This window comes from Ursus maritimus, unplaced genomic scaffold (genome assembly GCF_017311325.1).
Source record: "Ursus maritimus isolate PB19 unplaced genomic scaffold, ASM1731132v1 scaffold_10, whole genome shotgun sequence".
Classification (NCBI taxonomy): domain Eukaryota; kingdom Metazoa; phylum Chordata; class Mammalia; order Carnivora; family Ursidae; genus Ursus; species Ursus maritimus.
In genome coordinates, this window is record NW_024423344.1 from 77,299,454 (window position 1) to 77,313,714 (window position 14,261).

The following is a 14,261-nucleotide window of genomic DNA, read 5'->3' on the forward strand; positions in this document are numbered from 1 at the left end:
ACGGCGTCCTTGTTGTGTGTGTAGTCTCGTGTGTGCGTGTGCTGTGTGCGTGTTGTGCATCCAGCGTGTTGTGTGTCTGTGCGTGTGCTGTGTGTGTACATGTGTGCACGCGCATCTCAGTCCAGCTGGGTTACAGGCACAAAGGCTGCCTGGGAAGAAAGGGCAGAAACTGCAGGTTTTTAACCATCGTAGACCAGGGCTAGTTGTGGCCCGCGAGGCCCTCCATGCGCCCCATGCCCCATGCAGCAGCGGTGCCCACGTGAGCCCAAACACGGGCCACGCCGGAGCCGACGCCCTCCGTCCCCAGCCTCCCCATGGCCTCTTCCCGGGGGCGGAGTCTGGGGGCACAAGGAGGCTGAGCAGAGACTGTGGACGCCTGCTTCCCGTCACCGAGAGTCAACCTTTGATGGAAAGTCACACGTGGTCACCAGCTGCAAAGACAGAGCTGGAATCCCACGACTCGTCTTCAACGACAACTACTTCGGTTTCTACAAACGATAACAGGCTCTGTGTTAGCCCCTCGCACTTCAATCCACCCGCCCGTCCATCCATCCACCCTTCAGCTTCACGGCAGAATGGGACCTCTAGAGCCAGACGGGACTTGGGTTACAAAGTAACAGCAAGTTCCATTCGGGGCTCCCGTCTGTAACTGTGGGCCTGCTGCTCGCCACACAGGGGCAGGTGCTTTGGAAGGACCAGCCGGGAGCCCGGCCACCGGTCCCGGTGCTGAGGCTCTGTCCTCCGCCCGCCATCCCCAACACCGTGCCGCTGGCTACTCCGGGGACCTGCCTTGAACTGATTTTGAGCAGAATGAAAGAAGAGGTAAGCTGGCCGGCAGTCTGACCAGGGGATGCCTGAGGGGGCCACGGCCCACGCACGTCTGCCCAGCCGCACGGGCCCCAAATCTCTCTTAGCTCTTTCTTTATATCAAACGTCAGCCCGATCACTCACAACAGCAGATACTGCACTTAGACGTATGTCTGATTTCCCTAGTTCTGTCTTGTTTCAAGATGTTACTTTTAGGTAAAATCCATACCCCATGTGGGGCTCGAACTCACAACCCTGAGATCAAGAGTCACACGCTCCCCTGACTGAGCCAGCCAGACGCCCCTGATTTCCCTAGTTTTTAAGACCTTTGATCTGTGGGGTGTCCCTTCTGTCTCCTGTGGCTTGGAGTCCTTCGCCCTGCTAACCTCTCTCCCCTCGAGTTGTCGGCATGCCCTACATCCCAAACCCCCCAGGGACACACAGTCGTACGCACGCGTGCACACTACGTCATCATTCTGGCCACCGTCCCACCCACCTCTGGAGAGCTGGCGGTGATGAGCGTGGCCTAAAGTCACACTTCCCTTTACCTTTGCTGCTCATCGGCCGCACCCTCTGGCGTTGGTCCCCTCGCTCCGCTAACCCACTGTCGCGACGCCCCCTTTGCTCCCAGGTTGGGCGGACACTTTTCCAGTTCTTACTCTCCTCCGTGTCTCCGCAGTCTGAGCTCTGGTGAGCACGCCTTCCTTCCCGAAACCCCTCTCACGGTGTTCCACCTGCTCCCGCTCCCGGCTCCCCCCACCCCCCGACACATCTGCTCCTGTCTTCCCACTGGACCCCCCACCCTGCCACCTTCCTCTGGCTGTCCTTCAAGTGACACTCCTCTCCTCCTTTCTGTCCACACCAGCTCCCTGGTGAACGCGCCCGTGCCCATCACCGTCCAGAGCGGACATCTACATCCATATGCCTTCTAGGGCCATCTCGAGTCCCAGACCAAATACTCCTGTATTCAGTGGCCAACCAGACATTTTCGTGTGGGTGTGTTAAATTGTTTCTCCCCCGAAAGATGCTGCTGCCCTGACCCCTGGGACCCCCCAGAGAAGGGACAGGCTGGCCTGCTGCCTCAGCTTGGCGAGGATCCCCCCAGCACCTGGGGCTCTGGTTTGGCGGGGAGGCGAGTGTGAGGCATCTCTGGTCCGCAGGTGGACTGCCGGGTTCTTAACAAGGGAGCACGTGTCTCCTGCGTGCAGGGTGATCTGCCTCAGGATTCAGAACCACGGAGGCTCCCTGCATCCCAAACTGGCCCCCTGCCCTCGGGTTCATGCCCCGCTCCACAGGGGTCCCACCGGTCTCTCAGCAACCCCACCCTCCCTTCTGGAAAGGTCCGCGGAGACACTGGCAGTTCCTTGGACCCTCCCTGCCACATGCCGTTTCTTGGAGCCTCAGGCTTCCCGTGGACAGAGCCTGTGGCCCAGGAAGGTTTCCCTGCAGCCCCAGGCACAGGAGGGGCGGGGGTGAGGCTGGGCCCGGGAGCCCAGAGAACACAGGGTCCCCCTCCCGCTCTGCTCTTCTAGCCAGCAAGGGCAAGGGCCCGGTGGCTCCTTCACTGGGGGGGGGGGGGGTGTTAAGCCCACGTATTTCTCAAACACTATTTGAACCTTCACTGAAGAAAGAACAGCCCTCATGGGGTCCTCCTGTGCCTTGTCCTCTCGCCGAGTAAACAACGGGACCCTCCTGCAGCACTGAGGGGCCGGGTTTTCGCCGCTCTGCTGGGGGAACTGGCACGTGCATCACAGGAGCCCTGTGCCAGCTTTGAGCTGGTGTTACCTTTCCATGGGTCGTAACACATTCACGGCAACACGCACGAGCCCCTCCCGCGAGGCGTGAGAACAATCACAGAGTGAGCACTCTAGAAACCACTGTCCTGGTCAGGAAACAGCATCGCCCCAGAAGCACCCGCCTTCCCTCCCAACCACTCAGCTTAGATCAGACAAGACAAAACAAAGTCATTTTTATGAGACAGCCAAAAACATATAAAAGAAATAAAAGAACGGGCAGATGCAAAACAGAAAAGCAGGCAAAGTGGAATCTGGGGCCTGGAGGAGAGTTAACAGGAAGCAGAAGGCACCCTCAAATCCAGGTAGTTTTGGGGGGGCGCAGTGGCAGGACTGTTCGCAAAGGTGGGCGGTGTCCCGGCTCCCAGGCATGAGACTCGGGGGCTGGTGACCACAGGGCTGTTCTTCCTCCAAGATCTGAATATGTCGGGAGGGAGTGGTTCCTGGACCCAGAGAGAGAGAGTGGGTGGAAGGGTCATCATGAGAGGCAAAGCCCCGGATAGGAATAAAGGTGGGGCTTCCCCGTCCAATCTGCTTGGCCCTCTACTGGCTGGGACTGACCTGAGGCCATCCCTGGTGGGGCTGCCTTCCAGAGAGCCGGCAGGGGGCCTGGAGGGACCAAGGAAGCTATCCAGGCATCGGCTGTGCAAAGGGACGTGTTGCAAAGTGAAAACGAACAGTCCACATAAAAACACCAACAGTCAATGTACGAAACCACACACAAGGCAGACACATCAAAAATACAAGAAGAGTTTGTTAGAATCCCAGTCCCACGGGGAAGCTTTAAAATCCCTCTCTCAGAATCTGACCAGTCAAGAAGGAAATGAATAAACAGACATTCAGAATTCAAGTAAGAATTAAGTGCGTGCATTACACATTCTATCCTTGTGAAGACAGACATTTCCCCAAATTTCGTCATGTTCTTGCCACTCCCGGGTTAAACTGCAAAACGTAGAGTTCTTACGGATCGTACTGCTTGATCTGGAAATTAACAAGAAGCCAAAACATCTCTCCACTTGGAAATCTGAAAACACTTTTAAAAATGGCTCCGAGATCAAAAGACATGTAACTTGTAAGGGACCAGTTACGTACAAGTCAATAAAATAAGCACACTTCATCTTAAAACCTGTAAGATGGAGTTTAAGTCACAGCCAGAGGAGAATTTGTAGTTTTACCCATAATTACTTTCATCGTTGAGCAAGAATGTTTGAAACAAACAAGTGAAGCATTCAATAGAAGAAACCAGAAGAATACACAAAAGAGAATGAGGGATAAAATCAAGTGTGATACAACTGAAATTAACAAAGTAGAATACAAAAAAATTAAACCAAAAATAATGCCAAAAGCTGGATATTGAAAAATAAATTTAGGAAAGCCAGATTCCTGGCAAGGCTTTTAGGAAAAGTGAGAGGAGATAGGGACACCCAGATTTCAGCAGGAGATAGGAGATGGAAGTAATCGTAAAAACTGTCTGCACAACTTCCGTCAATCGATGTGAAACTATGGATGAAATTCATGACTCTGTAGAAACATCCACCCCCAGGTGAGCGTGGCCTGAACAGCCCGGCAGCCACTGAGTCGTGTGACGAGGACGGCAATTCTCACTCCTACGAGAAAGATGCAACCTGCCAAAGCCAGACAGCTTTTCAAGTAATTTTACCAAATCAGCAGGGAACATGTCATCCCTATGTACACAAACTGTCCTACAACAGAGAAAAATAGAGACAAACCACCCATGGTTTCATAACCTTCCCAAAAGCCCCAGTAAATCCCTCCCCACGTGCAGCCAGTTACAGACGTTCCTTCTGGACGAGCAGCGATGTGAGAGCGCCGGGGAAGAGACAAACCCAGCCGCACAAGAGACACGTAAGCTGTGGTCAAGCCGGGTGTGCCCCGAGCACGTGGAGATGCCGCGTCAGCGAGAGGTCCATGCACACCATTCGTATCATCCCGCGCGCCAAAGGAGAAGGTCATGGGACCGTATCACCCCGTGACCAAAAGGCACTGGGTAAACTCCAGCATGAGCTCGCTGTAAACAGAAATGGAAGAGAGCCGTAAAGAATATAACGCAGGCTGTTTTCCAGAACCCGGCAACAGAAATGCCCGTTCTGTAATATTGCCTCCGACAGTTCAATCAAAGCAAGAAACCCACAGAACAGAGTGTATAAATATTGCCAAAGAAAAGCCAAACTAGCATTAGTTTTCATTTTTTAGGTAATCTGAATAGAATGTTGAAGTCAGGCAGGCCGGACGGCGGTGGGCATCTGGGGTAAGGCAGAGAAGCCCCAGCCGCCCCAAGGCTTTCTGGGTGGCGCCCTTCATCGTGACGGCGAGGACACCCCCACTGCTGGGTCTTGCCCTTGACTCCGCTCCCAGAAGCAAATTCTCTTGGCTCCACCGGGCCCCAGACTTCCTATGAAATGCCAATCCTTCCGTCATCCTGTTCCCTCCCCTGTGCTGGTTTTCGGCATCGCTTCCATGACTTGGCTACAAACACATCTTTCATTAGATGAGCCTATTGTGTTTGGGGAGGAACGAGAGACTCTCAGCCTCTCTTTAAACCTCACACATCTGTAATCTGCCCATTTCCCGAGTCACCTCATTTCAACCACAGACACCCCGTGGGCGCATGGTGGGAGGCGCTGGGCTCCCGGTACCCGAGAGAGGACCCAGAGAACCTGCGAGCACAAAACTAGCCTTTGCCTAAAACCTCCTTCTATGCTGCCCACTGAAGTTACCTGCCCGACGCCTCTGTCCCCGGTCCCTTCCCCACACAAGCATGCAAGGTGCTGAGCGTGCCGGAACGGACGTGCCGTCTTCCTTCTTCTGGACATGGACCTGGTCGTGTGTCTCAAGCGCCCGGCAGACGTTCATCAACTGCGATCCAATTACTTTTCCCTGGGATCCTATCTTAAGGAGGCGATACAGAATCTGCAAGAAGCCACACACTCTAAAATATAAATGCTTCATTATTTACGCGGCAAGAGGGGACTGTCCAACCTCCTTCCCTGTCTACGGCAGTGCACGCGCCCACGCGGCTACTAGGGATCCGGGTCACACCCCGAGAGAGTAAGACGGCCCCCGACCGGGGACGGTTCTGCTGTGCGATGGTGCGTCCACAAGAGGCCGTCCTGGGTCTGAATTTGGCTCTTGTCCTGGGCTGGCGGGTGGCGGTTCATCCTCTCTGGTGATGCCGGACAGTGGCCACGCTCCCAGGCAGCCACGCAGTCACGGGGACAAACAGCTCTTCTCTCCAAACGACCATTCCCAGCACAGAATTCGGTGCGTCACACGAGATGTCCCACACCCTACTGTCAAATAGGCTTTCTGCGGGATGATGGGCCCGAAGGCTGGCTGATGTCGGCGTCCTGAGCACGCATGGCGTGGGGCCGGTGAGTGTGTGAAATGCGTTTGTGACTTTCCGACTTTCCCCATCAGGATGTGATGTCCACAAACCGTTAAATCATCTCCGCGGCACTGCTGGGCTTGTGAGCCTGTCGCTTTTCTCTCTTTTTCGAAAGACCCCGTTTTACTCCACAGATCTTCCTCGGCTTACGATGTGGTTACGTTCAACGTTTATAACAAAAAATATCGCCACGAGCACTGTCGTTTGTACGTCTTGTACGCACGAGGGAATACTTGGCGGAAATCTCCTGGAAAGGGGCTGTGGTTCAAGGCTCTGAGCCTCGTAGCTGGCCACAGACGCTGACACTCTGTTGTCAAAGCAATAAACTTCGCAGCCCCTCCCCCTCCGGAGCGTCCGCTTCCCACACCAGTGATGCCATGCTGCCGAACGTCTAAACATGCATCCCACAATTTTTAACATTTAACAAATTCACACGCGCAACTGGTGACCAGGTAAAGAGCACAGACGCCTCCACCCTTCCTTGGACTTTCCAGACATCTTATCATCATTCCTGCTTCTTACTTCCATCAAAAAAATAGGGGTTTTGGGTCTTTTACGGTCTTTATCTCTGTTCCTTGATTTGTCAAAGTCAGACATCATCTCTTCACGCTCAGTGAGGAAGATGAGGAACTCCCCCATTCCTGCCACTCAGCGGCCCCTCCCCTGCCAGACCACGTCGTCCCTTCTGTCAGTCACTCTGGCGGAGTGTTTTCTCCGCTAGTGCTTTCTCAACAACCGTCCCACCTCCCACCCCACTCAGCGGGCACCCACAGGGACTCTGGACAGGACAGCAGGCATGTGCACAGGCAGTGAGGCGACTGGGGGCCTGGACCCCATGACACCAAGGAGCAATCGTGCCCGTCCTGTGCCACCTTCTCTCAGACTGGTTTTATAGGAGAGAGAAACAAACATCTGTTTTAAGATTTATTTATTTATTTGGAGGGGAAGGGCAGAGGGCGAGAGAATCTCAGGCAGACTCCCCGATGAGCACTGGGCGTGGAGCCCGGCGTGGGGCTCGATCTCACAACGCTGAGATCACGACCTGAGCTGAAACCAAGAGTCAGACACTTGACCGACTGCACCACCCCAGGTGCCCCCAGACGTCTATTTTAAATCGCTCTAATTTGGTGGGGTTTGTTACATACCCCCAAATCGAACCCTACCTGACATACTGCCATGGTCACTTCAAGCCGTAGACTTCGATTTCTATGGTTCTCTGCTCCAGTCCTCCTTCCCAAGACGGCACCATTCCTCTGCTTCTGTCAAGCACCCACAGCCCCTCCACGTCCCGCCATTCTCCTTATAACTGCAGCTTAGTCGTCCATGCTCTGTCCACAAGCCGAGTCCAAAAACATAGGGACACCACACACATCACTACGAACCTTGTTTTTCTACCCGTGTCTGGAGAGCTAGCGCCCCCCGCCCCCCTCCCCCAGGTAAGAAAGTCAGCGGGAAGGAACGCTTATGACACTCGTTATAAATTAACGGGAGATTTTGGTCACACAGCCATAGACTGATGCACCATATTTACACAAACAATAATTACAGGGACCACATTAAACGTCCCTTGTTTCTTCACTCATGCTGTTGCTATTATGGATTTTTAGGGGGGTACAGTGTCTGGCTGAAATGAGACTAACCAATTCACCCCAGTTTGACTGGGATTCTCCTTGTTTTCGCATTAAAAGTCTTGTTAGCTTGGTCGGTTAACAGGATTCTAGGTGAAACATGACTTTCCTTTCAAACCTTTGGAATAATTCATTAGTGGGAGTGTCCGTTGCCCTGCTGGCAGGTGTTCCTGACTGCCCCCCAGTACCAGGGTCCACAGGGTGGATTCCTACACCTCCCTCTCCTGAACCTCAGGGTCAGTCCCGACGCCCACCTGGGTCACAACCTGCAGATGTTGGCAGTCTTTACAGAACCCACTTTATTTGTTAGAACAGTTTTGCATTCACAGGAAACTTGCAACAATAGTACAGAGTTCCCATATAACACTTCTTTTTTTTTCTTTAAGATTTTATTTATTTATTTGAGAGAGAGAACACTAGCAGCGGGGAGGGGTAGAGGGAGAGGGAGAAGAAGATTCCCCACTGAGTCGGGAGCCGGATATGGGACTTGATCCCAGGACCCTGAGATCACGACCTGAGCTGAAGGCAGACGCTTAATGACTCAGCCACCCAGGTGCCCATCTCAGACTTTGTTTTGACCACGGTGACAACCTTGTGTCCACTGACGCACCTCCTGGGATGCCCTCCTGTTAGGTCAGTGAGGTCAGAACGCTTTTGTGTCACCCAAGCCACAAAACTAAGTCTCTTAGCAAGCATGACTCAACCAGGTAAATTTGGGTAAAACCATGATTTCCCTGGATCAGGACAAAATAACCCCCCCCCCCCCCGTGCTGTCCATCTCTGCCACACATTCCTCTGTCTGTCGCGCGGAGTGCCGGCCGACCCGCGATGGCTAGCGCTGAACCCTTCCGCTTTGAAACCATCGTCTGGTGCCGCTCACAGTTCTGTCTTCTTCCTCTTCCTGCTGCTGCCCTCACCTGGAGCTTCAGGTGTGACGGTGTGACCTCCCTGGCCCTGGGGCCCCAAAGAGAAAGGCTGTGCAGCAGCCATGACCTTAGGTTCAGGGCCCCCGACCGTGGTCACGGAGGCCGGCGTGCATTGGGCAGGCCTCCGGGCCCTCATCACGTGCACGGCGCTCGGCTGATGTCACCTCAGCAAACCTGTGTCTTGGTTCGAAGCTGCCATTCCACGTGGAACGGAAGGCAGCCTGTCGTAGCCTGACAGGCTGGGGGCTCGGGGGATGCGTTTCTGGAAGGCCAGCCTCCAACGCGGGTGACAGCAACCTCGCCCGCTTTATCAGTCAGGGCCCGCCGGGAGACAGAGACAGCACCGAGGAGCTTCACGGAAGGAATGAGCGCAAAGGACGTTCGCCAGGTGGGAGCTGTCTAGACAGCAGGCGGTGCCCGCGGAGGACCCTCCGGCCGGGTCTCCCTCTGGCAGTCACCAGCCTGGCGTGCCTTCCTTTACGTTCCTGCCGTGGGCACCTGCGGCTGTCCACTCGCCCCCCACACGGCGAGCCTCACTGCAGCGTGTGCGAGCGGCGTCCGCTCTGCTCGCCCGACACTCCGCCTGTCTTCCCTCCCCACGCAGGCACTCAGTCCTCTTGGCTACAGGATCTTGCCGTCCTCCCTCGCCCGGCTGCCCGCGGGACGTAAAGAAGGCAGTGGGCATGGTCAGCGGCCCATTACGCGAATCCTCTAGAGCACTTCAAACACTGTGGTTTGTATCCTGTTCTCGTGCCTCCCGGCAGAGGCCCCGGGCTGCCTGGGACGGGAGCCGTTCCCACGTTCCTCCTCCTCCCCTTCTGGAGAGAATTTCAAAACTACTCAAAGAAATCAAGTGTCACTGTTCTGTGTGGAAATGTCACGTGCTGTTGGACGCAGCGGTCCACGTTGTTTAGCTCACAAAATCGGCTTCGATTGTCTTGAATTGTATGAACCGTCGGAAAAGCCGTAGCAGCAAACGACATAATGGAAAGCTATCTTTTAGCAGAAAGGGAATGGGACTGACTCACGGATACATGGGAGCCTGCAAATTTGTAGCTGTTTCTAAACACATGTTAATTAAATTCACTGGTGAGAGCCCTGTGGGAGTCATAAATGGTAAAGAGCAAAACCTAAGCTGTTCCCGCGGTGCCGGAGCGCGGGGTTCGGGGGCCACGGGGGAGTGCAGCCGGAGAAAGCCGGGGCCTCCGCTTCGCCCCGCAGGCTCGTTCTCCTCCCATCTTCCCTAGTTTGTCCTTACGATGTTTTCACTTCAACGTGTTTGTTTCAGATCTACCCTCCAACAAACACGCAACGGGGCAGACGGGGAAGCTGACGTCTTGGGGCACACTCCCCGTGCCCCTCCCGAAGGGGGTGCTGTGGCTCCTGGCCGCGCGGTTCTGCGGTTCCGCCACATCTGCACAGACAGCACCCACTCTGCAGCCGGGGCCACCCTCCCTGACGCTTGGAGGCCTCGCGTGTCTGCTGGCGGCTCTATGGCGTGGCTTTCAGGACCACGCACGCATGGGCACACGGGCCCCACTGGCTGCGCATACGTCCCGAGTCCGCTTCTTTGCTGCCACGGGGCTCAGCCCCGGACGTGGCCGTGGGGGGCCGTGTCTGAGACGCCCGAGGATCCAACTCCTTCTCTTCACACCCCTGCACTCGGGATGGGCTCGATTTAGCAACTGGCTTCCCAGAGTGGACAAATACCGTGACTCCTGACTTGGGGCCCCTCTGGCACACCCCCTTTACCCATCTAGAGGGGAGGCAGCTCCATGGAGGGAGGAGCGCGGGGGGCCCCGGCCAACAGCCCTCCGGGAGCGGGAACTCCCCCACACCGTGAGCGGACCTGGAGGCACGTGGCTGACGGCGCCCCGCAGGCTGCACGGCCCCGGTGCTGGTTCTCGGACGGCTCTGAGCTTGGGGGCACCGTGTCATGCGGAGCAAGTAACTACCGGACGTCACACTGGAAACGCGGGAGCTTCCCAGAGCCCGGCCTATCCCGCTCCTGCTCTGGGCACGCACACTGTCTCCAGGTCACGGTCAGGAAACTGCACGGAAACATCTCGGTTACAAACGCAGCCAGTGGCTAGGACTCGGGGGTCAGTCTCGTACCAGGAACCTTGTTTTCACTTGTGCACAGACGACAGTAACTAATATCACTCCCTGCATTCCCAGTGCCCCTCGATGCTGCGTTCGTGCGTGCTTGCGGGTCCCCAGCACGTCCCTCTGCTGAGACGGGGACTCCCGCTGCTTGCAGTGCTCTGCTCCAGCCGAACCAGCCAAGGCTGAGCTGCTGCTCGGCAGGGAGACCGAGTCAGGTGCCTGCAGGACTCTCTCTGCTCACCACGTTCTCCCCAACGACAATCCATAAACTTGTTCTAGGTCTGTCTCTGCCTAATAAACAGCATCAGCTCGTTATCGTGACCTCACGACATAAGCAGTTTCCTTCATCACAGCCTCCCCGCACTAGGGGCATGGGACGAGAGTTCACCTGTGGGCCACTTAGTGAAACCACCAACGAGCAGTCCAGACGTGGCAAAAACGTGGCACTAAAGAGGAGGACCCCTGGCAGAGTCTGAGAGCCGGGACTGGGGGAGAGGGGTGCGTCTCCACCACCTCAGCCAGTGGTGTGCAAGCCACCACGGGACCAAACGCACCACCTCCACGGCACCAGGCGTGCCGATCTGGGGGCTACAGATAAACGTCAGCAAGGGGGTGAATTCACAGATACGGAGCCTGCAGGTAAGAAGGCTGTCTACGTAGCACCCTGATTCTGAGTTCCAACATAACACGGTGCCCCAACCGAACCACTTCCCGACTTGGGCCAGGGGCGAGTCTCCTGTGGCCTCGTCCTCCAGAGAGGGTGCCGCACCAGCTCTTGCCCAGGGGCTTCTCAAGCCCACGCCACCCTTCCGCACCGTGGGGGATAACCAGCTGGGCCCCGAGCATCCCCCCTTCACCGTGGGCACGGCTGAAGCTTTGTCAGGGCAAGCGCTGGGGGACGCCGCAGGGGAGGGCTCTCCGCCTGGTTGGGCTGTGCTGCTCCGTGAGGTCCAGCCCCGTGGCACACCCCCAACAGTGCGCGTGGGGAGGCCGGAGGCACACGCGGGGGTCTCTGACCCACATCAGCCCCTCAGTGACTGCGACCTTGCCAGGGCCTGGTGACCACCTCGCCGCGACCCTCCTGGGGTCTGCGGCCCCCGGGGGGCCCCGCCAGCCTCAACAGGGACGCATCCCTGCGCACCGGGTCCAGGCCCCCGGACACGTCTTCATGGGGGGGGGACTGTGACCACCGCTCCCCCATGAGGCCCTAATTGCAAAGGTCTCCCTAGGCCCTGGAGCCCAGTCATTATCCTCCTACCCAGTTTTGGGGTTTTTAGAGCGAGTGTCCCTCTAAGTTTCGGCGGCCTCTGCCTCTGCCGAGCCCCAGTGGGCTGCGGTCCTCGCATCGCCCGGGCGGCCTCTTTACCCCTTCAGCCTAGCAGCTTCTCTGTTTCTAATATCACGGTCACCTCTGAAATAACCCCCAAATCTCGAATCCCTAACTTCAGAATTATCCAACAAAGAGGTCTGTTTCAGGACGGTTTCGAAGACCTAATCAAATCTTAGCTCCCTACCCTACAAAACCTTTGAAGGAGTCATAGAGGCTTGCGCAGAAATGCGCGTTCCCCCATTATCTGTCACTGAGGACAACAGGACACCACAAACATCCCACTGACCTGAATCCATTTATTTGAGTCCTTTCTCACCAGTCGGGTGATCTCAGGGCATCATGACGAGGCCATCTGGTAAACACACATCTTTAGGCCTTAACATTCCCCCCGGTGTCTCCCGATGACCCCCCTTCCCCTCACACCCCTTCAGTTCCACTGCCGTCTGCATGTCCCTTTCGCCCTCACCGCCCCTGCGCCCTCTGGACCCCAGTGATCCCTTCCCACGTGCCCCAAGCACACTGGCTGTCCTCCCGGTGCCACTGCCTTCCCTCCCGCAGGCCGCCTCTCCCACCTCCACACCACCATGCGCCCTCACCGCCAATGCTGCCAGCCGCCCTCCCACCACACACCATGCCCCAGGCCCTGGGGTTTGCGTGCCTCCCTCACTCTGGTGCTTCGTAGCTCGGGCCATAGCTCGGGCCATGTCACCATTCAGAGAGCTCAGGTCCTTGAGCCCCTTCACTCCACTGCCTTGTCCTCCCCCTCGGCCTTCCACAGAGCTCCTATCTCCGTGACCGGCCATGCGTCCCTCACGGATCACAGCCCCGTTCTGGTGCTGCTCTCCCGCCTGCTGTGCCGGTGCTTCACTGTCACCTCCATTGTCACCTCCACTGTCACCTCCACCATCATCCCCGTCACCTCCACTGTCACCTCCACAGCTGCTCTATTACCTCCACAGTCACCTCCACTGTCACCTCCACAGCTGCTCCATCACCTCCACCATCATCCCCATCACCTCCACTATCACCTCCACGGCTGCTCCATCACCTCCACTGTCACCTCCACCATCATCCCCATCACCTCCACTGTCACCTCCATGGCTGCTCCATTACCTCCACCATCACCTCCACTGTCACCTCCGCCATCACCTCCACCATCATCCCCGTCACCTCCATGGCTGCTCCATTACCTCCACCATCACCTCCACCATCACCTCCACTGTCACCTCTACAGCTGCTCCATCACCTCCACTGTCACCTCCACCATCACCTCTACCATCACCTCCACCATCACCTCTACCATCACCTCCACTGTCCTGTCACCTCCACCATCACCTCCACGGCTGCTCCATCACCTCCACTGTCACCTCCACCGCCACTCCACTTTCACCCCCACTGTCACCTCCACGGCTGCTCCATCACCTCCACGGCTGTTACAGCCCCTCCATTTAGCTGCCATCTTCAGGGCCCCTAGGTTCTCTCCTTGGCTGCACACTAGCCCAGTCACCCCAGCAACCATCTTTGCTTTGCCGTCCCTGCTTCACGGAGCCATGATGCAGACCAACCTCTCCACCCTCTGCCCAGTATCACTTTGACTTGCAATTACTGAGGTCGGGATGCCGGGCCCTCCTCCTGGATCAGGTGTCCAGTTGCTCCCTCACCTTCCCCTCCCCCAACACCAGCTTGTGGCTTCCAGCCCCCCAGCACTTGCCCCTCAGGGTGGGAGGGACCTCGCCCGGCTCACGTCCTCACGAAGGCCCACTGTCCCTCACGTTGGCAGGGTCCCTTCCTCCCAATCTACCCATCCTCAGACTCGCTCTGGAAGACACGGCCCTTCTCCCTATTGCGTATCCCTTAGCTCTTTCAGGAAAACTCTTCGAAGTCTCTAGTTTCCATCTCTAAGTAGTCTACTTCCATTCTCTGTTTCCTCATTAAAACAAATTTCAGTCTATAAAAAGGTTAAGAGGAAAGCAAGGCACAGCTTTCTAGACTCCCCATGTTTACCATTTAGTCCCTGAGATCTCAGTGCCCAAACACTAAAGGCATCGTTACTTCAACAGGTTTTTTTGAAAGTAACCTCTCCACCCAACATGGGGCTTTAATTCAAGACCCCAAGATCGAGTGGGATGCCCCTCCAACTGAGCCTGCCAGGCATCCCTATTCTAGCAGTTCTTAAACTGTGATCTGCAAGCCCCTGGGGATGCTGGGACCATTTCAGAGGACCCAAAAGGTCACGGCCATATAAGCAAGGAGACGGGACTCTTT